The sequence below is a fragment of the Temnothorax curvispinosus genome, unplaced genomic scaffold, assembly GCF_003070985.1.
Source record: "Temnothorax curvispinosus isolate PA1 unplaced genomic scaffold, ASM307098v1 QBEX01013028.1, whole genome shotgun sequence".
NCBI lineage: Eukaryota > Metazoa > Arthropoda > Insecta > Hymenoptera > Formicidae > Temnothorax > Temnothorax curvispinosus.
The window spans coordinates 527,969-554,102 of NW_020222808.1; the positions used below are offsets into that span (position 1 = coordinate 527,969).

The 26,134-nt window shown below is 33.5% G+C and overlaps 1 protein-coding gene across 7 annotated transcripts in view; it reads right to left on the minus strand.

The window, feature by feature from the left end:
* Positions 1 to 26,134, minus strand: part of LOC112463093 (glutamate receptor ionotropic, kainate 1) — a 146,589-nt gene that overhangs the window by 63,702 nt on the left and 56,753 nt on the right. The gene's annotated exons all lie outside the window — the stretch shown is intronic.

Genomic DNA, 26,134 nt, shown 5'->3' on the forward strand with positions numbered 1-26,134 from the left:
ATCCTCATTGTAGAGAGCTCGCTTTCTACTTTTCGAGGATCTCTCTTCTCTCTGTCGAACACTATTCAACTGGCCACGCGGGGCTAAGTCCTTAATCGGGCAAATCGAGTCAGCTGTTCGGCTCTGAACGCGTCGAGATAACGTGGTTATCGCGGGCGATTTTTCCATGGACAAAATCGGGCATTACGTTTTCGGGAGTGTATTAAATATCGCGCGATCATAGTTATCCGCGTTTACGTGTGGTGTCGGTGGATTTGTGTCGGGCATCGAGGGAGCTGGCAACTCGGACCTAACTCGAGAGGTTAGCCTGAGAGGAGGAGGAGGAGGTCTGGGAGAGGCATCGGGCTTCAGCGGAGCAACCTTGGGGTGAGTACAATTTCTTACCTGCCTAAAATTGTTTTTTTTTTTTTAATTGTTTTATCTCAATAATTTACAAATAATGATCAAAAGAAAAAAAGAGTTTAAAGTTTTATCAAAATTTGTTTTTGTAAAGATCTTTTTCAAAAAATTTATAATATAATATAAGAAATAACATAATATATAATTATACTAGTAATTATCTAATTGAGAGATGAATAAATAGCTTGACGCGCACAAGAATTATTTTATTAAATATGAATAATTTTGAACGCTGTTTTAATTTGAATCTTATATTTGTGTTATAGCATCATCGTAGCTACGTGGCTGATAACTCCGCTTGTTGCGCATCGGTCGGTGAGTGACAAATGAATTTTTTTATTGAGGTCATGGATCTATGACACTTTCTTTACATATACATCAAATACATAAATCTGAATACCTGTAAAATTTCAAATTAAAGTATAATGAGTAAAAATCAATATTACATCTCATAGATCCATTGCCTTAAAATGGATAGGTTAATTAATTTGAGATAAATATTTACTCTTGGAATTATTTTTCTTTATTTGCCATTTTATTGTGTACTTTGCTTGAGGATATACTCGCAAGTACTCATACATATATAGAGCTTACAAAGTAGAATTTATTGATTCGCGTCGAGCTATATTGGCGTATTACTTATTATATTGTACATCATTCTGGTGTCTTATTTTATAATTAGAAATTTTATATTAAATTAATAATGTTTGATAGATTATTAAAATTTTTAATTTTTTCCTAGGACTAATATCTATTGCTTAAATTATATTAATAAATAGAAAAAGATGAAATAATAGTATATCAAATAAGACATTGATAGTTTTCAAATATAAAAGTTTTGATCAATTTTTACCAATAAAGTTTTATTAATAACACTTATTTCTCAGGAATAATGAAGGTAAAAAACAAAAAAAATGTATTATAACGGATAATTATCTTAGATGGAGAAAAAGTTGTGGAAATATAGCTAACACTGCTGTTTTCTTTTCCTTTTTTCCCAAATATTTTATTCCAAGATTAAATATTATATAAATTGGCGTACGAATCCAATGTATGTATATTCATAGAAATTCCTTCAATATACTATAGATATATATAATATATATATAAGTATAATATATACATACACGCAAATATAAAACTAAAAATATTTTACTTATGCAATACGTATTGCATTTACTTTATTTGATCAAAAACACGTTTTAATGATTATATTATTAATTATTAATATTTATTTTTATAAAGCTATATTTATATAATATATAGCATATTTATAAAGCTATATTTTTATAAAAGATATTCAAAGCGCCAATTTTTTAATTTAATTTTTCAGATAAAGCGCAAAATTATATATGATGTAAGATCTTATAAATATTTTCACGCGGAACAGAAGAATCTTTTAGATAATCTAAAAAATTATTTTAGGATAAATTAGTTTTGTATCAATCAAAAAAAAAATTTTTAATTCAAAATAATATATATTTTTAATATATTACATCAAAATACTTTTAAGACTATATGAACAAACGAGATATATTTATTAATATTTAAATTTGTTAATATATACGAATATGTACGAAAAAAAACGACAGCGATATTAATTGTGAAGGGAATTTATTTTTCCTTTTAGATCTCACATTATTCATGTCGCATTTCTCGTCTGAGATACTGTCGTTGAGTAACGATGGATTATACGAAGTCATATTTGAATGTCGATAGTGACAATGTTAAAGATGAGTTTTTAATTTTTTAAATTGACATTTTACAATTTTCATTATTTTTTAAATGTTTATACATATATCCGTTTATATTCGAAAAGTTTAATTTTCGGTATTCGCGAAATACATCTTGATATTGTTCTTTCTTTTTATCATATAACATGGTATAACATTTAAATGATTTGAATGAAAATCACTTGTGTCCCAAAGAAACGCGTAATTTTTTAATATTCTCTCTGCATTAAAGTATAATTCGTAAACGTAATATTTTTGGAAAATTAAAGCAATTTTTTTGAATTAGTATTCTTATTTGATTAATTACTTTTTGTTATAAAGCATCGCGATATGATATCGACGCGCGTGAGTAACAATAGAGCTTATGCTCTTCTATTGACAATGATAAGCTGGCAATGATAAGTCGGCAATGATAACGGGCAATAGAAAAAGTTTCTTTCTTTCATATCACTCTTCGGTTGAAAAACAGTCAATATGTGTGGCCAGGATCAACGAAAGGTAGGTTCGATCTGGCCTAAAGAATCTTCATACAGCGGAATTTATTGCACGCAATTATATATATATATAATGCTATTGATTTAAATACCTATCATTCCCAAATTAATATCCTGATTTGCGTAAGTTCTTTATACCTCGGATGATCGCAAGAGCGTCATTATGAATCCTGTTGGATCAACTAATCTTACACTGAAAAAAGAAAAAAATATTTAGATCCAAAAAAACATTTATTTAGATTGTTGCCAAGAGCTTATTTACTTAATATAATACATATATTTATTCAGAATTAAATATTTTTATTTAAATTAAGTAAAAATATCTAATTCTAAATAAATATGTGTATTATATTAAGTAAATAAGCTCTTGACAACAATCTAAATAAATATATTTTTTTATCTGAATATTTTTTTCTCAGTGTAGCACTCCTTATAAATCACGTACACCTAACTGCCAAAACAACGTATCTGTGTTATAATCGATGAATCGAGGTAAAGTGAGTAAACAGGCATTATAATTTGAATAGATATATATAGACGTACTATCATCATCTAGATAGATAAACATGTTATCATCGTTTAGGTAGACATACTATCATATTCTGGATAAGTAGGGCAACTGTCTTTTCGGGTGGGTGATCATAACTTTCTACTATCTTTTCAAAACGGAAAAGATAGTAAAAAGGATTATGTAATATGTCTTATCTTGAATCTAGATAATATATCTTATCTTATGAAACATGTTAAAGTTATGTAATATTAATTATATTACATTAAGATTATATGTATAATATACTAATAATACTAACTGTAGGATGAATGCTATCAATGTTTAATTACTTCTTTTTTTATTTAAAAAAATAAATTGACTTTATAAGTTTCTTGCAACAAGATTTAAAATATTTGAATACACTAAATGTCATTTTTGATATTGATATTAATCGAATACTGATTATTTTTTTAAATTTAAATTTATCTTGCACGAAATCGGCAGAACGCGTATGTCGTGAAAGCCGAGATTTGCTACATACAATATGTTTGCTCTTAGAATTCTTCAAATAGCTTTAATTTTTAATTCTGAAAAGCGTTATTAATACAATTCTTAATTCAAAATTTTATGTTTGAAAGAATATCGCAAACTTTTAACATATAATAAAAGATTTATTAAATAACAATGTGAGGAATACGAAACCAACGATCAGATATTGGTTCCTCACTCGCGAAATATATTACAGAATCATATTTGTTGAGCCATGAAAATATTTGACGAATCTATTGTGAAATTCGATATGTTTGGGATTGCCAGTTGTAGATGTCAGAATTCATAAAGTGGACTATTTTATTTTGTTTTCAATTCAACATATTTATGACTTTCATTGTATGTAACACTTGACAAACGATATTATATTTTTTATATTATATTTCGTGCAATAAATATTTGTTAAATGCCATTGCGAAATACTACTATGTTCTTTTCACGTTTTTATACGCAATCGCTGTCTCAATAAAGAGATCTTATCGCTGCCCCTCGCATCAGATGGACGCTACTATAACAAATGCGTGGTTCATATACCGGGAAATAACAATGATCTTTATCGTGGAGAGTTATTCTCGCAGTTTTCTTTAGAACCTATCTGCGATGCCATAGTTTCGTGTCTTGTTGAAAGCTGGGAATTCCTGTTGCATTGACTAGAATTACGAGTAAACCTGGATTTTCTCGAAAATTCCCGGAAGCTATGATTTTGGCAATAAGTTAATGGCAAACACCAATTTCTAAAGTTGAATTATGAAGATAGTTAAATATTACATTCTATAAGAGAATATTCTCTTCCTCTCTATAAATGTTCTTTCATATTAATTTTGAGATTCATGTTATCTTAATAATAAAAAAATAATAGAGTAGATATAGATATAGCGACTATTTACAGAGAAATTTTAATATTAAAATAAACAAATTTAACTTACAATTAATTTGACAAGAAATGTTACGAACAAGTACATTTTATTTATTAATTTTTGTTTCTCTTAAGAAACCATTTTCAAACACTAGACACCCCACAATTATTAGACATTGAGATTAGTTTAAATAATTTAAACTATATATAATTTGAACTTTTGTAATATAAAATACATGCACAAATCATAATATTTTATTGAGCTTTATCATTGTACATTAAAGGATAATGATTAAATATCGATAATTACCGCAAAAATATTAGGGAGTTTCATAATACATATATGTATTATTTATTTGCAAAAAGTTGAAAAAAAATAACTGTCGTTGACTCGCTGCTAAAATCATTGCAATCGGGAACAGTTTGGAAGATTCAGAATTTGTTTCTTCCCGCAGCGGAGTCTCTGACGTTCAACGGGTCGCTTAATTTCCCTTCGTAGATCGATTTCACCGATATAAGCAAAACACGTTAAAGTCACTCTCTGTTTTGCAAATGGTTCTTCTTTGAGTCGGATATTAACCGGCGTATCACTTGACGGAGGGACTTTGATGTAGTCAAATCGTTGGGTCAGTTATCCCCCTCTTTGAATATGGCGATAACGCAATCATTTCTCGCAGTTTTGTTAAAGCTCAGAATAAATATGAGGTCTTATAAATATCAAGTCTTAAAAATTATAATGGGCATTAAACTTTACATGTTTAATCATATAATAGCCATAAAACGATAATAATTACGAATAACTCGGTTAATTGCATTATATAAAAAGGTTACGGTAATAAATGATCTTTATAATCGTGCAGTAATTAGATTTTTTTAATGTACGTTATATTTTTTAACATACTCCCACCCTTTAACGTTATTTTTGCAAAAATACATGACATTAAAAAAATCTAAATACACGATTACGGAGATCACTTAATACCGTAACTTTTTTGTCTAAAACATTTTTTTATATACCTTCACGGTTTCAGAATATTCACTCGTAATTAAATATACAGAATTTCTTTCGAGGGGTTGTTTCAACCTCTATATATGCTTCGAAGCTGTATAAAAAAAGTACGTACGTGTCTGTGCAATATATCCAAAGTTGGTGAGGGGCAGTTCCAAATGCTCCCTTGTTAGTTTATTAATATTACAATTATTACAATTTACAATTTACAATTGTAAAATAATGGAGGACGGATAAAATTATGTAATAATAAACGATACTTTTAACGGAACGTTTAACGTACATTATTAATTACGTATTAACTCTATAAACAAAATAAACAATTTTAATAATTAAAGAAGATATTTTATCCATGATTATTGAAATTTGTGACAAACACACACATGCATGTTTGTATCAGATTAAACAAACGAGTAATATCTATTTTCTCTCTTATAAATCTTTTTTTTATTAAGTAGGGTGGATCTTCGTTCAAAGGTTAGATCACGAAAACATTTTTATTTTTCTGTTTAATCAAATGTAAACGAAATAAAGCCAGATAGAAGATACACTATAACTTGCAAAATCTATTTTATTCACAGTTGATGCGAATATAACCAAATAGAAAAGACTAATACAATAAGTTGTTATAGATATAGTAAGGTATTCGATAAACTTTGGCAGCTCTTGATGCTTAAGCAATTAAGTTGTCACGAACATTCCGGAAATGTCTCTAGACATTGAGTTATAATTAACATGCCGTAATTTTCTACTGTATAATGTCCATGACTATTAGCAACTCCGTAATATACGTATATACAATGAGCGTTACGACACGCAATCCATTTTGCTAATGTTATCTCAACTAATGGAAATAATTGTAATGGTGTCTGTATTAGATTTACGGACCACTTTTGTAATTGGTTGGTAGGCGCAACATTTTTTCCTTCGGTAACCTTAATGTGTAGTGTACGTTTTACATTTACTTATTGTTGTATTACTCTTTATGTGCGCGCATTTTTTTTATAATAGAAATTTTGATTTTTTAGATATGTGTTAATGTTGGACTATAATTTTGATTGTATCGTACTTATGAGTGATTATTTTGGAAATTCAACTTATAGGTACATATATACGTATGTACATAGATAAGTTAAAAAAAATGTAATGAAGAAGCAATGGATAATTTATTACTCAATAGAAAGTTGTGATTTCTAATGTTCTCTTAAACGGCTTTTATATATATCATTTATCTTAATTATTATCATAAATAAGTTAGTTAAATTTTCAATTTGGAGAAGTTGGGAACATCTTCTCACACTCGCCAGTTCATTTCCCTTTTCACTCAATTATTATTGTTGCTAAGATTTTCGTTCTTCCGGTGAGATTTCTCTGGAAGTTGATGATGCAGACTCACCCATCCGCAGTTTCGTCTATGGTGTAGCTATTATCTTTCGTTATCGCTGCTCATTGATCCGGTGCGGCGAACTTAGTAAACTTCGGATAGCTGTCTACACCCACGTCGATCAGGCAAATCGGTAGAGTGCTAGCATTCAGAGGGGTGACTTCGTCTCTCCACCCATTTCCGGTGGCGGGTCGGAGTCAGTTCTGGCTGGTGAGGGTGATATGGCGCCTCTCGGTAACGCACTCGAGCACTTGATTAAATTTGTTTGCTCAACATTTCTCTTAGCGTGCATTCCGTTCGTGGATGGAACGCGTAAAGCTGGCTATTAAAACAGACAATGTTGATTTCGCGGTAACAATAAATGTATATCTGATTACTTGCATGTTATTGATTTATTTTGACGGATTTTATACACAGAAAATTGTGCGCGAACTTTATGGAAATAAGCTCTGACAAATTAAACGAAAGAATATAATGATATTTCGAGGATAAAAATTATTTATAGTTTTATGTTAATATTAATGTAATTATTAAACTGTAAATATTTTAGTAAATATCTTATATATAAAAAATAAGCGATATTTCAATTTAGTTATTACTTTTATGTTACAAGAGATAAATGATGGTATTATATTAGTTATTTCGCAGATATTTTCAAGCTCTCTGCTAAGTATAAAATAGTCTTATGACATCTTTGCAATTGTAGAAGTAGTGAGATATAGGGTACATCTGAATTCTCCTGTAATGCGATTAATTGTACAATAAGAAATGTAATAAAACGTACGCGTATTTTAAACGTTATTTATCAACTTTGCCGTTTTCTCCGCTTACTAAAGCTATTCATGCCACTCTGGAGTATTATGCGCATAAGCACGAAAGCTCTTCAACTCAAACCTTTCTTCATTCGTAACTTTCCATGAGACAGCGGGAAATCTCGGAAACGTTTGTAACGAATAATATCTACAGATTTATGTCTTTACAAAAAAGTAACTTTTATTGAAGCATGAGCGCAAATAAAAAATAATCTTTTAACTCTTAATTAACAGCTAAAAGAATTCAGCAATCCTTTTATCTTCAAAGTACATTACGTTCTTCTCTATCAAAGTCTCGTATTGTATATTTATTTCTTTGTTAAAACTAATGTATAGAAATTATAAAAATACTGCTGTGCTTATAAATTTGTAAATAACTATCTCTTTTTTTTTTAAGATTTAGGCAATTATTTTTATCGTCAAAAAATGATTTCTCTTCGTCAGTTCTATTTATTTTCCTAATTTATCTTTCGGTGTACTAGTATCGCTTCTGGTATAAAATTGCTTTAACGAAAACCGTGCTTCTTCATTAAGTTGATATATAAAATGTTTGCTCCGAATAATTTAAATCGACATTAAATTATGCAAGAGTGGCGAAACAGTGAAATATCAGTCAATAAATCAATACAAAAGTTGTTATAAAATTTTGCGAAATAAAAAATTTTTTATCAAAAATTCATATAAAACATGTTTAATTGACTGATTATTTAAATGTTTTTTATTTAAAACTAAATTTTACTTATATATTTTTTTTGTTTTTAAATATTTAATCGAAAAATTTTTTTACTTTAGAATAAATGTAGCACAAAAAGATTGCCCAATTACTAATTCGTAACGTTGCAAGTTAAAAAGTATATGAAACATTTTCTATTATCCGTCACTGCTCGAAGCGAATTCAAGATGCATTTATCAACGTTCAGTTGCCGGAGATGAAGCTCTGCGAAGACTTCCTCTCCCAAGTTCAGGCAGCCGTATGCTTTCGCCTCGAACATATGATCACAATTGACTTTGTCCTGAAACGCGAAGATTTACCGTTGATGTCCATTCTTGATAGAAAAAGCTATTGATCAAATAGGACGTTAACTTGACTGCTACAGTATTATGAAAGTAAGTGTAATCTTTAACTCTCAATTCTTCTTTCTAGTAAATAAATTCTTCTTTCTAGTAAATAAATCCTTTCCTAAACAACAAATGAAGTAAATAAATAGTTTCAAATAAAGAAGTTAAATTATAAACCGGAAGAATACTCAATTTTTTATACTTTGTATCGGAAGTTCTTCAAAACGGAGAATATTTTATTTTATAGAACAAAGTTGAAGAAATCAATAGTTTTAAATATATAAGTGCAAAGTATCAGATAACCGCGCGAGATCTACAGTTTCCCGCTTTAAACGAGACCGCATTAATTTGTTCTCGATTATTTAGTGCGGCACAAAAACGGACGGCCCGGTTAAATACCAATACCAAGCACCAATATTTAACGAAACAATACCTTGAGCATAGAAAATTGACCGCGGTGTATCCATGGAAATAATTCTCTGGGAGAAACCCTTGTATAACGGGATCTGAATTATCGCAGTCACGACGTAGCGCCCAGGGGAAATACGGGACGCAACCGGAACCGATAATGCGCGTCCGGTATAAACGCGGGCAGATACTCATGTCGTTTCGTATCGGCAGCCAACCGTCCTCGTACGCGGATTTATCAGCGAATCGATGGGTTATTGTTCGATAAATTAACAACTTACGTCGTCATATTACATACTATGCGAGCGTCTAAATCAGTATCTGCATCTGCTCTCGGTTAATGTAATTTAAACCTGATTTAGCCAAATGCATGTTATCTAAGATTGAATTACTTGGTCAAGAGCTGCGTGCAATATTGTGTGTATTTCGGAAATAAATTTCAAGATATACTCTTTATATTGTTACGTTATTCGAAACATGAACCTCTTAATCAATTATATACTATATACGAGGTGGAAATTTGCAATTTTATCATTGAGTTAAAATACATCTCAATGAAGAAAGCATTAAATGGCATCGAATAGCTAACGATTGCAGCGAAACTCAATTGTGACAACTTGGCGATAATCACGGGAAACGCGCTAATTAACGCAGTGCGATTACTCCAAGGCGCGCCGGAAAATTGTCAGGTCTCGCATGACTAATGAGCGACTAAGTAGCTCAAGATGATCGCGCGCGGAACTAACCCCGGAGAAGGCAGAACGAAGTGCAACGGCATAGCGATAAGAAGTTCTCCTCCGCGTTAAACTTGTTAGCCCCGTTTTCTCGGCGCAATCGCGATTCCCGCCCGTTGCACGGGATTATCTTACCGCGGCAAAACCGCCTACGAGGTTAATTATTCACCATTTATGATGGTTTACTAACGCTTCCGCATGATAACGTCTCGTTGGCTTAGTCAACTCGCGATCTCCGGGCTTTTGGCTGAGTGGAAGCGATTTTTACTCTAAGCCCAAGGAAAAAGAACAAAAAAGCGCACATACGTCAAGGTAACTTATCAGATACAAGATAAATATCAGATACCACCTTGGCCAAAATCAATTATGCTGTATGAATCTAATACCAGGAAAGACTTCTGTTGTTTAACAGTTATTTACTATAGTATTTATTATTATGGACGCGTTTATATGTTTATTTTTTTTAAATAAATGTTATTTTGAAAGAACTTTATTTTAATAAGGTACCTAATAATTTTGATTAATGCTGTATATCAAAGATATTTGTTCATTGAAAATAGCTTTTCTTATAAATACTGGTAATTATGCATCGTAATTTGGAAGATTAATTTAGTTAATCGCAGAGTGCGCGATCAAATCACGCGAGATAAGCTCGACCACGTTTCGCTCACAAGAAGGTGCGCGACGCGGCTGAGTCTAGGAAAAATTTAATCTGGAATTAACTGGGATCTTTATTAGCGACACGTGCAAAGCGACGATAAGATCCCATCCTTCAGTCGTTACGCGACAAGAAGGTAACGCGGTTAGCCCGCGCGATTAGCATTCGCTTAGTGAATATAAGAACCCTATTTTCGGCTGCAATTAACGTTTCGCGAATTTGCGGGACCGGTCCGCGTCCTCGCTCTTACGGACGCTGACGAATTAATACGTTTCCTTAAGTTTTCAATGGCGCCTTACTCAGAATCGAAGTAAAAAAAGTCCCCGGGAACTATCTGTCCTCTTTGTTCTAGACGTGCGACGCGAAGCTCTTCAGAGAGACAACTTCAATAATTGCGACCGTAACTTATCATTGTCTTTAATTCGACTGCCTTTTCTCCTCAGCTTCTTCGACTCCTCCGACGATCCGCAGGCGAGATTCCGTCCGCGAAACTTTCTTGTTTCTTGATTACGTTCCCTCCTTCTCTTACCTTCCGTGTTTTTACGCGCGTCTAACTCGCGCGCGCCGGAAGCGAAGTGTTCTCGAAATAGAATACAGCGCGTCTCTTCATAGAGATATAATTATTTGTTTGTCCACAGAGTCACGTCGTTGACGTTACGTTGGTTGTTACCGCACCAGCCAAGTTATATTACACTTCACGGATCTCGTTAATCTCTTGCGCTTACGGCTAAAATAGCGGGGAACGGTTTTCATAGGATTGCAATTAAAACTTCAGTGTCGCGCTAGAGGTACTTCTCTTTTTGAAATTATTTCAGGTTTTCAATTAGTTCGAAATTACATGCTTTCCTCTTGACATACATTGTAGCATTTCGACACTGAGTATGCTCGTTAACGAAAATTACATCGTAATCAATTCAATATTCACACTTATTTTCACACTAAGGGATGTTACTTTTATTGTAAAAAAAACTTTTTACAAGTCAATCAAAAAAGTATTTGCACACCCAGGTTTTTTATAATAACTTTATTCGAATGAATAACACATAATTACGAATTGTATCCATAAGTAACTTATTACATATGCTATTACATACTTATTACATACTTTTTTGATTCACTATATACCGCGTTATAAATGGCTAAAATAGCAATTTTATATTTATCTGAAAGATCCCAGGATCTACGATGCGTTTATCGTTTATTCATTCCATTGGCATTCGCGTCTGGGCGATGACCGATAAAAATGTCCATTTGGAAGCTTACGAGCATTCCGTCTGACATTTGTGTCGAATAAGAACCGCCGATGATGTATGCGCCGCTTAAAGCAGTCGTACGTATCAGCTTCACGTACGGGGATGCGAATCCCGCATGTACTATGCACTGAAAGTGCCAGCACCGCAATATTGGCGCAGCGGTTACGTCGGAAAGGGCGGTCAGCGCGGCGCATCCGTTGAGATTTATACGCGAAATTGTGAATTTGGTTCCGCGAGGATGCTTCGCGGATAATAGTACATGTATCACATGCCGTTGCAACTTTTACAACGTCATATTTATCTTTATGACGATGCGCACATATTCTATCCCGCGCGCGTTTAGCGTATCTTCCTATCTTATGCCGCGCGATTTCATTCGAGAAACAACGCGTCAACTAACGCGATCTGACAATGAGTACCTCGCGGGACTCGGAGTCTCGGATTGCTCGGTCGTGTAAAACAAATTCATCACTTGTGCACTCGATTGTTAATCTCGTATTGTACTGAGCATTGACTACTTTCCATCGTATTGGGTTCGATTTGACCGCCGTGCTTGCGATCAAGAACAAAGGCTGAAACGTGTTATACGTGCAGGCTTTGGCACCGGTCGCGCGGTGATTTTAGAGCGAGGGCGGTCCAATTACGAGGCTCGATAATAATAATGGTCATTCTTCGCCCATTTCGTATCGTATCTCCAGACCGCAAAGTGGTATTTGCACAGGCGCATTATCTCGCCAAGTACACTAGCTTTGTGCTATCATCCGCTTTTAGTTACATTCTGTCCCTCGCCTCTACGTTTGTACCGCTCGTTTCTATCTAAATGCACCATTACAAGAGCACTGGTTGTTTCGGCTCACCGTTACGTTGATATTCTCACCCATTTACGTATGCTAAAGACTTTCAAGAGCTGGCGAGCGTATGCCTTTCCGTTTTCTCTTCTGCCTGTCTGTCGCGAAAAGACGGCTGCCTTTGCTCGTTGTAAGAAACATAATATCATTATAATCTCGTGCATATAATTACGACTTGCTCTTTCTCGTGTTTCCACCGATGTTACGACCGAGAATATTCTGAGGAATTTCCGAGTCAATAAAATTTGCCGTCGTTCTCCGTAGACGTAAATTCTCTGGTCGAAAGTCAGCGGAGAAATGATGATCTTTTTATTTGAATTTGATTCATCTCTTGATCATCTCTCTACTTGAATAATTATCTCTTTATTTTACTAGAAATAACTATTTTTTAAATAATGTTCTAATTTCGATAAAATATTTAATCTTTCGGTGCTAAATTTGTGTGGTGGTATATTCTATTTGTATACTCTAGACAGTTTATTACTTTATCATATAAAAATTATAAAAATTTTGTATTTTTATACATTTCCTCTACGACATTTTATAAATATCCGTTAATCGATGAGGTCGATGAACTCACGATGAACTTTTCTTTTTCGCGCAGCGTAACGTTATAAAAGAGTCGATAAAAAAGAAATAAAAAAGGTATTATATTCATCGATAATCGGGAATTAATGCTCAGGAAATTCTGTAACATACAGCTACAGTGTTATTACTTACTCTTTTTTAATATTGCAGGTTATCATCAATTGCTTTCTGTGTGATAAGACAAGCCATTTCTTTTTTATTTCAATATTATACTTTTATCGAAAGTTAGAAGGGCGGAGAAAATAACTCCGAGCTATAAAATACAGGATGGTCGACGTAAAGTGTTATAAGCTATTTTCTCAAGAAGTGTTAGCGAATACTTTTTTTGGTATCTTGAAGTTCGTTGAGGCTATTTATAAGACAAATGGGCGATACCGCTGTCAGAACTTCCGGGTGAATTCCCCTTATTTTTTTTCAATAGGGGATGACATAAATTTCTTGCCTTCAATATATATAATGCGAGCAATACATAACGTACATAAAACATCAATGGCGATAGCTTATGGTATTATATTGCACATATATATATGACATTAGACAACGCGCGTTTTCTTTTGCTCGCGGCGAAAGAATCATTTTTGTCAGAAACCTTTTGCTATTCACGCACAATGATACGGATCGACTACGGCGGACCGTAAGGCGTTATCAGACGATGAGATCAGACAAAGAGCCACATCCGTGGATACGATACGCACACAGGCGCGATGCAAATACGGAATAAGACTAAAGCGGAGCCACAAAACTGTATACTATATATAAAATACCATTTTATCGGCTTTCATCGTCCCGCCCCCCGCGCTCTTTTGGAATTCATACCTGCATACCCCGTCGGATTTCCTCGATCCTTCCTTCCTTCCGCATCCGTGACGCCAAGAAACTCAAATTTCCGTTTACCTTCTCTTGCCACGGTTCGAATCCTTTGCGTTTGAGGAATCCCTTTCGCGCTCCGCACGCGCGTGCCTCTCATATCTGACACATGGCACGTGGTGAAGGGGCACGTATTTTCAACGCGCCTTCCACTTTTGGTGTAGGATTATTGCAAAAGTTCAACCAGGAGGAACTTGCGAATTCGAAAACTTCCGAATTTCGTAAAATGTTGCAAAAGCTCATGAATTTAAGACTCCTAGGGATCATATAGGACGAGAATACAGAGAAAAACTTGATAAATTTAAAGTTTTAAAGAACGTAAAAATTTATTTATAAAGAAACGAAGATTTCCGCAAAATTTAAGAAAACGGTGATTCAACTGAACAACAATCACTTGTTTTATCTACTAAAATAATAATAATACTGTAATATAGACGAGTAAAATTTTGGAAAAAAACATATTTTTACGTTTATTTACATTACATATTTCATGGCTCTTTTTCTATCTAGTTTTGTATAAAAACGTCGAATTTTGCAGTACCAGTCTAAGATCTCACAAAAAAAATTACAATGCGAATTTTGAAATGCAAAATATGTATAAGACACTTTTAACAATGTTGCAAATGCATGTCCATATGCGACAAAATATGAAAAATAAAATAGCATTATTTTTGTAAATAACGAAATTTATTTCGAAGAATTGTGTAACAGAAAATTCTCATCTGTTCATTTTACCTCGAAACAGTTTTGTCTATTTTATAAAGCATGTATGCATTTTTGAGCTATCAAGATAATCTTTTTTCATCGTATGAAATCAGTTTGGCAGAAAAGTAGAACTATAAAATAAATGTACGAAGAAAATGATATATAATTGCTACATATAATTAGCACTTTACTATTTCTATGCGTAATTTAATTACTCCCGAATATGACTTCTATAGATAAATGTAATCAAAATTTCTCTACGTTTTGTGAAACTTATTTGAAGAAAAGTAATCTTGTGCATTTGATTCGACCCGCGTACTCTCTCTTAGATGACTTCTTACAATTTTCCGTTCCTTTGAATGCTTTCACTTCATTTCTATCTGCAACTTGTCATTAAGGACAGATAAAATAGAGAAAACAAGAGGTTACTAATTTGCTGATTGCTACGGAGCTTGGAAAAGGTCCCGCCCAAAGTTACCTTTCATTTTCGGACTAATGAGCAAACTTGCAGTCAACAACATTGAGAAGATTTGGAATGTTTAATAAGAATAAGAAATGAAGAGAAAAAGATAGGAATGATTTGTTAAATAAATCATGGTTCTTATTAATATGTCGTTTATTAATTTGAATCTTATTAATATGTTAATAAATAACTTTGTAGAATTAAATCTTGAAAATTTAAAAAACAGAGAAATTATAAATAAAAGAGAAAATAAAGAATTTATTTTACTTAACAAAAATCTAAAAAATATAAAATAATATTCGTATAAAAAGGAAGAGTGTGTATAACAGGGCGATGTACATTGTAATATTTTCGCTGACGCAAAACAAGAGAGTCGATCATTTTATGATAATTTATGCCGCGCAAAGTATAGTATTAATTGCGCAGTGTCTGATAATAGTGAGAACAATTCAATAGCATTCGGTATAACATAAGCGTTATCGATGTGAACTCAGGCAATTATGCGTCATTACGGCACGTGCCAATTTGTATAATGATGTAGCGAGTCGCGTAATAAGTAGCATCCCTCTGTTAAAGTTGCTCGGTTCGATTTTCCACACACAATCCTGCGCGCTGCCGTATTATGAGTTTCATTGGATGGCGAAATTTCGTTTCGTGATGGGAATTCTCGCTTTTGATCAAACAGACTATTGTCAGAAACAGCTTTTATACATTAGGTAATATCTGTTTGTAAAAGTATACGAACGAGTTTTATACATATTATACCTGATGTTGAATAATATGCGCATAGCAAATTAGTTATATAGCAAAGAAAACTATTAGAACTGATGCATTTATCATTGCTATTTGTATAGTTACTTAAAAAAAATAATTGTTAGAAATAACATAACGTGTACTTTTACATCGAATAGTAATAATTAGTAATAAAACATAAAACTACACGCAGCTTTGCAAGCAAATTTAAGTTCTATAAAATAGTTTAAAAATTGATTACTGTAAAGTATTTTCAACATTCTTTTGCCGAAGTATATTCAAAAACTGAATGAGTGATGCGTACAAATATTTCGCGTACATACATTTTAAAGATAACCAAGTGAAATTGCTGTATATATTACTGCCTTAAGAAACGGATGCACATACATTCTATTGGCAAAAAAAGTATCTTAGAAACTTCAATTATTTTGCGACGTGTACGTTTACTTACGGTACTTTTTATGTACTTTGAAATGTTTAATTGTGTAACATTATTTTGTAACGGTCAAATTATATCTTTCTTTTCCTCGGATATTTGGCAACAATTGAAAATATTTTTTATTACTGTGAAAATGGAAATAGAGAAAAATTTCTGTCGCAAAATAAATGTATGTGGCAAAACATAGTAAAATTATATTAATAAAAAAAAATCTGTGATTTGTTCATAGTATAAAATTTATGTAATAAAAGAGAGCAGCTAAAAATATCCAGGGTTTTTTAAACATTGACTATTAAAAATATTAATAAAAAATGTTGAAGCAATTGTTGAAATGTTTAAGCAAAGTTAAATATGAATGGCTTAAAATGGATTTAGAATAAAATAGATTTAGAATCTAATTTTCATTATAACATATTTTCGAGTAAAAAAAGAAGAAAAATAAATCAAGAAAATTTCATAACTATGTAGATATAATAATATTAACCAAGTCGATACTAAGTTACGACTATCAGACATTTTACACGACTTCGACATCGGTGTATCGATTGGAAATGAACGACGTGCAGGCGTCATAGGAAGAGGGAATAGGAATCCGTCGAATCGTCCTTGCCCCACGTGACGACCGGAATATACTCTCAAACAAAGTAAGTTGGAACATCGCACTTTGGTAGTCGAGTACTCGCGTAGTCTCGGGAGCGCACGTCAGGCGAATCGCCTGCGAAACGAGAATGTAAGGATCGTTCCCGTTTCGTACGCTCGCCCTATTCTCACCCCCGTTCTCGCACGGCTTTAAGGGACACGAGAAATACGGGCGACTCCGGGATCCCCGGGCTTAGTATAATCGTGAAAATGGAGCGCCGTGTTCGCGCGATATTTCTTTCCTTTCCTCTCTTTCTCTCCGTCACCGAGCCGACCCCATGCACGTGCGACGATTCGCTACGGTCTGGCTGACGCGTACGCCGCGTCTCTATTTCGGAAATTTAGAATTACAAAGGCGACGATGATGACGGCGACGACATGTATGACTCGCGCAACTCGCTTGCGCGATTGAACGCGTAGGTGCTAGGTGCTAGAAGACATGGTCATTCCAGAAGGATTTCCTAATGTTTTGGCCAATGTGTATTACGTGAGTCGTATACGGGATCGTGTGATCTTTATTCTTGAGAGCTCTGAGCTCCTGACAATGAGACCGATTTCTCGACCAACGATCACAAAAAATCTTGATGCTGAATATTGTATCCATATTACATATATTTGTATGTTTATGTCATTTAGGTATAAATAGATCAGAATATTTATCAGAACATTATTTATCTCTGTAACATCATTTTGCATTCATTCTAAAGCATATAAATCCAGCATAATTCATTATTATTATTCACTAACAGAAGTTAAATTTTGTAATAATACGTGACATAATTAGCGCGTGAGGTCATTAAATAAAATATAGCTTGTTTAATTTAACGTGCGCCTGCAGTTTTGTCGCTCGATTACGTTATACATTTTCAATGTCAGACTAAAAACGCGTTGATATGCGATTCAATCCATTTGATGGAAGCCGTACAATTTGCATGAAAAATTCACAGCATGGAATGATAAAGTCTGCGGAAATAAAATGCGTACGAATCCTATGTTCTCGATAATCGAATTGACATTCAATGGTTTTAGCCGTAATTTATGTTCTATTTTTCCGAATTATAAAGAATGATGTCTTTTGTGTGCATGCATAATTATATTTATTAAATGATGTCTATAGTGTCTGCATGACGTATATTTTTCGTCGCGTCAAAACCTAATGCTGCGACGTCTGTGCGATCGTCATTATTAAAGCGAATCGAATCATCTTTATGCTAATCGACATATTGACATGCATGTGGAGTATTGCACTATTTCATGCTGAATTAGATTCGCATGAATCGCAGCTTCCCATATCCATATAATTACGCAAGAAATTACGATGTTTGCCGCGCGCGACGAAAACTCACCCGTACGAACAAAATATTGAGAATCCTTACAGAAAAGCGTTAATTATACACATTTTATTTCTTATTTAACAGCACTCTCCGGTGACTCGGATAAATCGCAGTCGAACGTTGATAAATATAACATACTCGCGCGCGGAAATTGCATGCAGCTCCTAGCGCAGTGGGAACTACCGATAGGGTCAGACACGAGTGAAGCCAGGGAAGCCTTTCATCGGCGCGATTAGTTAAGTCGACGTCCACCTACATAAAGCGCTCCACGGCAGAATCGAAGTTTTTTCAACGGTACGACTCAAATTTCCGTCCGATGAAACGTGATTCGTTATTTTTGCCCAACGAAATATTGCACCGCTTGTACGATACACCGAATATCCTGTTACAGTTGTCAGCGATGTATCTTTCTCGCTCGTGAGACCGTGTCGAAAATTGGGGAATTGATATAACCAATATGTTTATTAATAACGTCAGAATTATATATCATATTTAATTACGGTATTAATCATATGCAGTTAAATCAATCTGAATTGGCAAAGGTAAATTAATGAAAGGTACCATAAATAATTCGTACGTTGCGATAACACTAATTAGCTTTTCCTCGTATATGCTTTTTTTCTGGCAACGATATAAATTCACGCTGCTAAAAACGAGGACTAACGGAAAGAGGAAAAAAACAGGATAGGTCGTTATCGTGTCCAGAGCCTCACCAGGCGAATAGCGCGTGCACGTAGAATAATGCATGAGACGGAAACAAACGATCGAAGTCTGAACACACGTTACGGAAGAATACTTGCACAAGTGAGCAAGTAGTTCATCAAATGTTTCAGTTTATTCACACGAATGTGCGGGCGCTATATTGTGTTACCACCTGCTCGTTTCTATCTACAATTTACTTTATGCCAAACACACAAAGATTAATTGTCATAAATGCAAGAGAAACAATTTAAATAAAAGTTTTTAAAAGTTTTCACAACGTATTTCGATAATGTATATTTCAATTTTACGAAATATTGTTGAAAGATAGATTTGGTCAATGCTGTTTGCAATCAGCATTTGTTGGACACGATATTTTTATTCGATTTTATTTTGTGCAAACTTTAGTGTCGTGGTTTCGAAATAGCTATAGTCAGCGACAATAAATATTTCTGTTTTTCCACGGCAAACATTCAAGCACCTGTCTCCGACAGTTACCGAGCGAACGCTGGCATTTTCTAGTCTGGTTATCCTTTATCTAAAAATATCTCTATACTATAAAACTTAAATTAAATTGAACTATAAAACTTGGACCAAAAATGAACTTTAAGCTATTTTCTGCTTTTTCATTCAGTTGTGCAATTTGATTTCTCTAATTGAAAATACATAAAATTATGTGTAGAGGATTTGGAAACGATTAAAAAACGTTTTTCTATTTCACAAGTTTATTCATTTTCTCGCGTGGCTTATTTATAATCTTTTTTGTAAAAAAAATAAATTGTAAAAAGTTTTCTTTTTATTCAATAATTTTCTTTTTATTTTATTCTATGATAATGTATCACAGATATAAATTTTTTATAAATACTATCTACAATTTATATTACAGAATTTGTCCTTCGCGTTTTCCGTTCTTCTTTCGTTAAAATATATAGAGCACTCTATATAAAGATTTCTTCAAAATCTCTAAAACCAAGCTTCCCGAATGTCAGGATATCTTTAAACGGTTACGTACCGACCTGACTTTGTACTCACATGCAGATGTACCACGGTCCATTCGTACGCAAAGCCGTACAAGATGCGCGGAGTTACTTGGAGTAACTCGCATTACGAGACCGCACTCTCAAGAGTACCCTCTCTAAGTCCGGTCGGTTTCGTATGTAGGTAACATACGAACTATCCTGGGATCCTGGTATGCGTCTTAGGAATTTAAGCCGATAGAAACGGCGAAGGTCCCTGCAACAGGAGCACCTGTCAGTTGCAGTTGTGGGCGGCAGAGTGGACAGGCTCGAAGTGCATTCGAATTCCGGATGCAGTTACGAAGACGCTGAGTGGAAGGGTCTGGTCGCCCAAACGACCCCTTTGCCAATTTGCGTTCTCGAGGACGCACCCTTGTCGGATCACGTTGCTAGGATTCAAGCTCCCTTGGACGCGTAAATGGATATATAGGAGAATAGAGCTCAGCCGGTGCTAGTCAGACCACATTGATTATGCGCCGCTGTCTTAACTATATCTCTAAACTGATTCCAGACTGTCCATTTGCCTGTCTTTTTTTACGACAACTGTGTTGGACGGCTATCTTATTTATTATTAACGATAACGATTTCCAGCCGCTTGTATTTTGTTCTTTCTGTCTATAATAAATAATAATCAATCAGGTTTAACTTTTTTACGAACTTCTTTTGTTACGATTTAACTTTTTCAAGTACGTTTAATTGGGTGCCAGCAAATTTATATAAATATTTGTAGGTATGTATAGTTCATTATAATGAAATGTATAGGTGGACATAATTATTCTATTATTAAAATAAACTTTCATTGTATAACGAAACAAATTACGCGTGAACCTTTCATCTATTAATTATTATCCATTTTTGAAAAAGTCGTATCTATTAAATCGAATCGAATTTGTTGTGCCCTTTTACGCGATGTTGATTGATTCCCCCACTTGGCTCGCTTCGTAACGAGAGTAACGCAAGAGTATGTCGGCGCGGGAATCATGTTTTGACAAATAAAAAAAAGTTATTGTAATTGATTTTGGATATTTTAATGCGTTATGGTAAATAAATGTGAAGATTAAATTTGATACATGTTATTAAAAACATATAATGCTCGAGAATAAATGGCGCGCACGAAGCGCGCGCTTTGTATTCTAGTCTTGTAAAAAAAAATCGTTTCTATCGATTTTCATAGATATACTTGTTTGTTTCGTTTGACTATGCTTGCTCAATTTATTAGTAAATCACAAAAAGCGTAAACGCAATTGAATTTACCATTACGGTTCACGTAACTGTACGAATTGGTTTCACGGACGTTATTTTGTAAAGATACGAAATGCAAACAAAAGGGCCTGAGCGGTAAACCAAATACGCATTCACACATACGTATGCACAGTATATGCACACACACACACACGCACATGCACATACTTTTGAGATGTATATTTGATAGGTGCGATTTTTTATAATAGTGATATGGAGTAGAAGGAAAACAAAAAACAAAATGGTTATTATTATGGAACAGAATTTAAAAAATAATTTAAAATTATCACGGTTTAAAAAGAATCCAAAAGAATTTCAGATTAATCAACAATCGGCTTTCATTCGAAAAAACTCCGGAGAAAATTGTCTGTTATAAATTAAAAGTAAGGGTTTCTAGATATAAATTTATACGCTTCATTACATACATATTATCAGATTATCTTGTAATGAGCAAACGGCGACTGGATTTGAAACGATCTTTTCCATACGACGGATAATCTCCCGACGAGAAATTATATTATCGCGTCGTACTTTTACCGCCGATGCCTGAAAGCTTATTTCAGAGATTTCGTACTCGTTCCGTGGTTCGAGAAGGCTTTAATGCAATTTTGCTTCACCGCGGTTTCGAGCTAGCTCGTTTCATGGCCCAATGTCCCGTGTTTTCGTTGTATGCTTCTTTGTTCGTGACGTTAAACGACGTTTATGTAAATTATGGCGATATTGTCGAGAAAATTTAAAATAAAATTTCATGAACGTATATTTAAATAAGGAAAACATTTGCTCCATGCGCAAATTGTTCTTTTACTACATCAATTTCAGATATTAAAAAATTGCATTTATTATTTATTTTACTAGACACTACGCTTCGCGCGCGCTATTTAGCTTTAACATTATGCTATTACTATTACACTATTAACCCTTGATACACACAACTGTCAAAATATACAATGACAGCTGCAAATGAAGTAAGCGCAGCAAGAGAACCAATCGGCATCGCGGAAAAGTGACAACAATACCTACGACATGCCCTTTTCAGAAGAGGAGGAATCATAAATATGATATGTTCGCGTTACGAATGCATTTACTGATAATATTTCCGATATCACACGATGTATTTTCATGGAAATATTTATAATTTACGTTAGTAATTGAAACAAGTTGTAATTATTAATTATAATCTTACTGATTACGTATTTACCGTCATATTATGATAAGTTACTGCTGCACAATATTGCATATGTGTACATTTGAAATATAATAATTATAATAAGCACATATTGCTTTATTTTGCGAACTCTCTGTTTAGCTGTTTGGCTAAAAACAACGATAGAAGTCGTAATTTGCGTAATTGCCTGAGCGAATGTTTCCTCTAACCACGCTGTGTTATTATGCAGAGAATATTTTATGTTTGATACAATATAAAAAATTTACAACAGTTCTAGACGTTCTAATGCTGCATAGATGATTTTCAATTTTTGCTACAATTATCAGTCGTCATTAGATGGTCACCATCCATCGCGTTACCGAAAAGATGAAAGAAAATATGAGAAGTGGAATTAGCGAGTTTGTGTTCGCGATAGCACGCGCCGGAAGTCGCCGAAACATCCCGTCAATGCTGACCTGGATATCAAGCACGGGTGTCTCGCGCCGTAAGCCGTGAGTCGAAAGCGAAATCGCGGCTGAGAATGCCACGTAGGTAGTATCAGTCATGATCCGCGCTGAATAATGCACACGACGAGTGGGAAAAACGTTACTTGCGGGCGAGTTCGACGAAACCCGCGGTCATTTCCGCAGTTTGACCGCACCGAAAAGCTGCGTAAGCGTGCATAATATATGTGCCGCGAGAACGCGTCAACCGTTGTCTTAAGACTGCATCAGTTTCACAGGCCTTTTTACCGCGCCTCCACCGAGAAACTCGACCATCCTATCCCTTTTAGAGCTTAGGTAGTAGGTGTCCGCCGCCGTGATACGTCCGGGATTTCCTTGGGGGATTTTCGAAGCTGCCGCTGAATCTCTCTCGGAAACTGGGTGCAATCAGGGTGTTACAAGAGCACGCCGCCGCGCGCCGGAAGCTTCGAAGACACCCGGAGGAACGTTTATAATACATCGGTGCTCGTACGCGCAGCAATTATGTTTAAACGCTGGGAATATTTTAATTATTGGTATAAAACATATTAAACAGGAAGAAGATAAGTCGATAATGAATGTTTTTTTTTTTATTTAACGTCAACTGCATCAGGCAATAACTAATTGCACGCATAAACACATAATGAATATGCTATTACGAATGGTACACGCGTAGCGAATGTATAGTATTTTTTTACATTCAGTAATAAAAAGAAAATTTATATAATATAAAATTTAATTTTAATTAGTTTGACTTGCTGCATATATTATAATAACATGTAGAATAATATTGAAGTCTTTTAATCTCTAAGAATTTCCAGCGATATGAAAATTAATAAAAATAACAGAATAGTATGATCTACATTACATATATAGCAAAAAATTAGGTTATTATTATTTGAAAATGAAAATTTTGATCTTTTATGGATAGAGTTTATTTCTGTTCTACATCTGTTGATTCACGTTTATCACCGCATGAAAGATCAATTGGGATTAGCAAATCCGAGCTCATATGCAAACATTTTTATGGACAGTGTACAATAAATTGTTGAGGAGAAATAAAAATAACTTACAACCTAATTTAAGAATACAAAGCATAAGCATAAGAATAAGATTTACATACATATTAGAGATAGATAAAATAAGATAGTGAAAATTAAAGTTATTTTCTATTTTGTTATTTAATTTAAAAAAAATCAGATAGATAGTTGTATATAAAGTAATTAATGATAGCTATAGTATCATGTTTATGTGATAAAATTTTAATTAGTTAACATTTTATTATGTTATTAAAATATTTATTTATAATGCATTGCATATTTATTATGCAAAATAGAACATATTATACGTTACATAATTCTGTAATTTTTACACATTTTATTTTTAATGTTTTACACTATATATTGTTATACGAATATGTATTCATGAGTAATCCTATCCATTTCAAAGTTACATATTTGATTACTTGATGATTGTGTGGTTGCTTCAATATTTGTTGGTGAGATTCCTGAGCTTTAGCAAATGCCGCAAATCAATTACTAATCCGAAGATGTTAATTTCTAGATGTTAATTGAATACTCGGAAAAACTATACCTAGTCTATTTTTCTCTCAGGTTCCTCTCGGTTATAATAAGCTATTTGCATTTCACTTGCAAACATTATTCAATTTGCAAACGCAAAGTTTAAATTCCTTGAAGAATTGTGTGTAATTTTACATTATCTGCTTTGCAATTTATGCACGGAAATAGAATCAAATAAAACTCGCGAAAATAATATTTAATCTAGAAAAAGTGTACTAATTCTGAGCTGTTACACGATCAAATACAATTAGAGCTTTTATTACATGTTGATTTTACTCGAATAAAGGAGATATCATAATTTATGTTCTCAAAATAAAAGAAATACACCGTTTATTATATAGATTTTACTTTATTAACTTTCATAGTTAACAAAAAAATATTTAAATATAAAAAAGAATTAATTGTTAACTTATCTTATGTATATACATTATTTTTTATAATTCACTTGTGTCGGGCTTAGATAACGGTGTGTTATAATTTGCGGTATAAAAAAGAGAGACAAGATATATTAGGGGTATTCAAATAAGTTAAAGTAAGGTTATGCAAAATACATAAGTGACTCATTAACCTATCACATTAATCTTTGAGTTAAAAGTGTAAAAATTAACTTTTTATCCGACTTTAACCCGATATAACCTGTCAAACCGTTAAACTCTAACTTATTTGAATACCCCTTTTGAGCACTTATATATTTTTATTTCTGGGTGCCATTCTTTATGTTCTCTATATTTATGCACATATTATATCACTGTAATATGTTCTCGAATATGCGTTATTTGCTAGTCTGTTAGACATTGATTAATTCCTCGTTGGACACAATAATCCGTAGATCAATATCTTTGGCTTGTACACAATGTCATGAATATCGTAGTAGGACTACATCTAATTATTGCAAAATGTTTAGGAAGGTGCACTTACATACATCAATTGTGTATAATTAATATATTTTTGGCTTCTAAATTGCGTACAAGAAATATACGCTGTATCTTTAAAATACAATGTCTACTTTTTGCGTGAGACATTCTAAAAATCTCAATTTTATACTTTCGTGCGACAATACTTTTTGCTTTATTCATACCGGACTATTTAGCAGTGTCTCCCGTGAATGATAGTCGGATATCTATTCGTAAAAAGACTTCTTTCACGTAACTGCTGGAGAAATGTTCATAATGAGGGTTCTGCACATTTACACACAGCGAAGTAACGATCTTATACGATGTATATATATATGATGAAAACATTTCTATAATGGTCTCATTTTCTATCTCTAAAGCAGACGTTTATTAACTAAGCAAATGTCCCTCATTTCGCACGGAAATAAGAGTCTTCCGTTGAATTCCGGAAAATGTTTCATTATCGTGCTCCGTCAATCGTGACTTCTATATCGAAATACGATGAGATATGACTCGCGAAAGTCTGTGCACGATGGACCTATCGATACAATTTAATTAACGGAATGGCGTTGTTACAGCGAGGAGTTAATTTCGAGTTCGAATA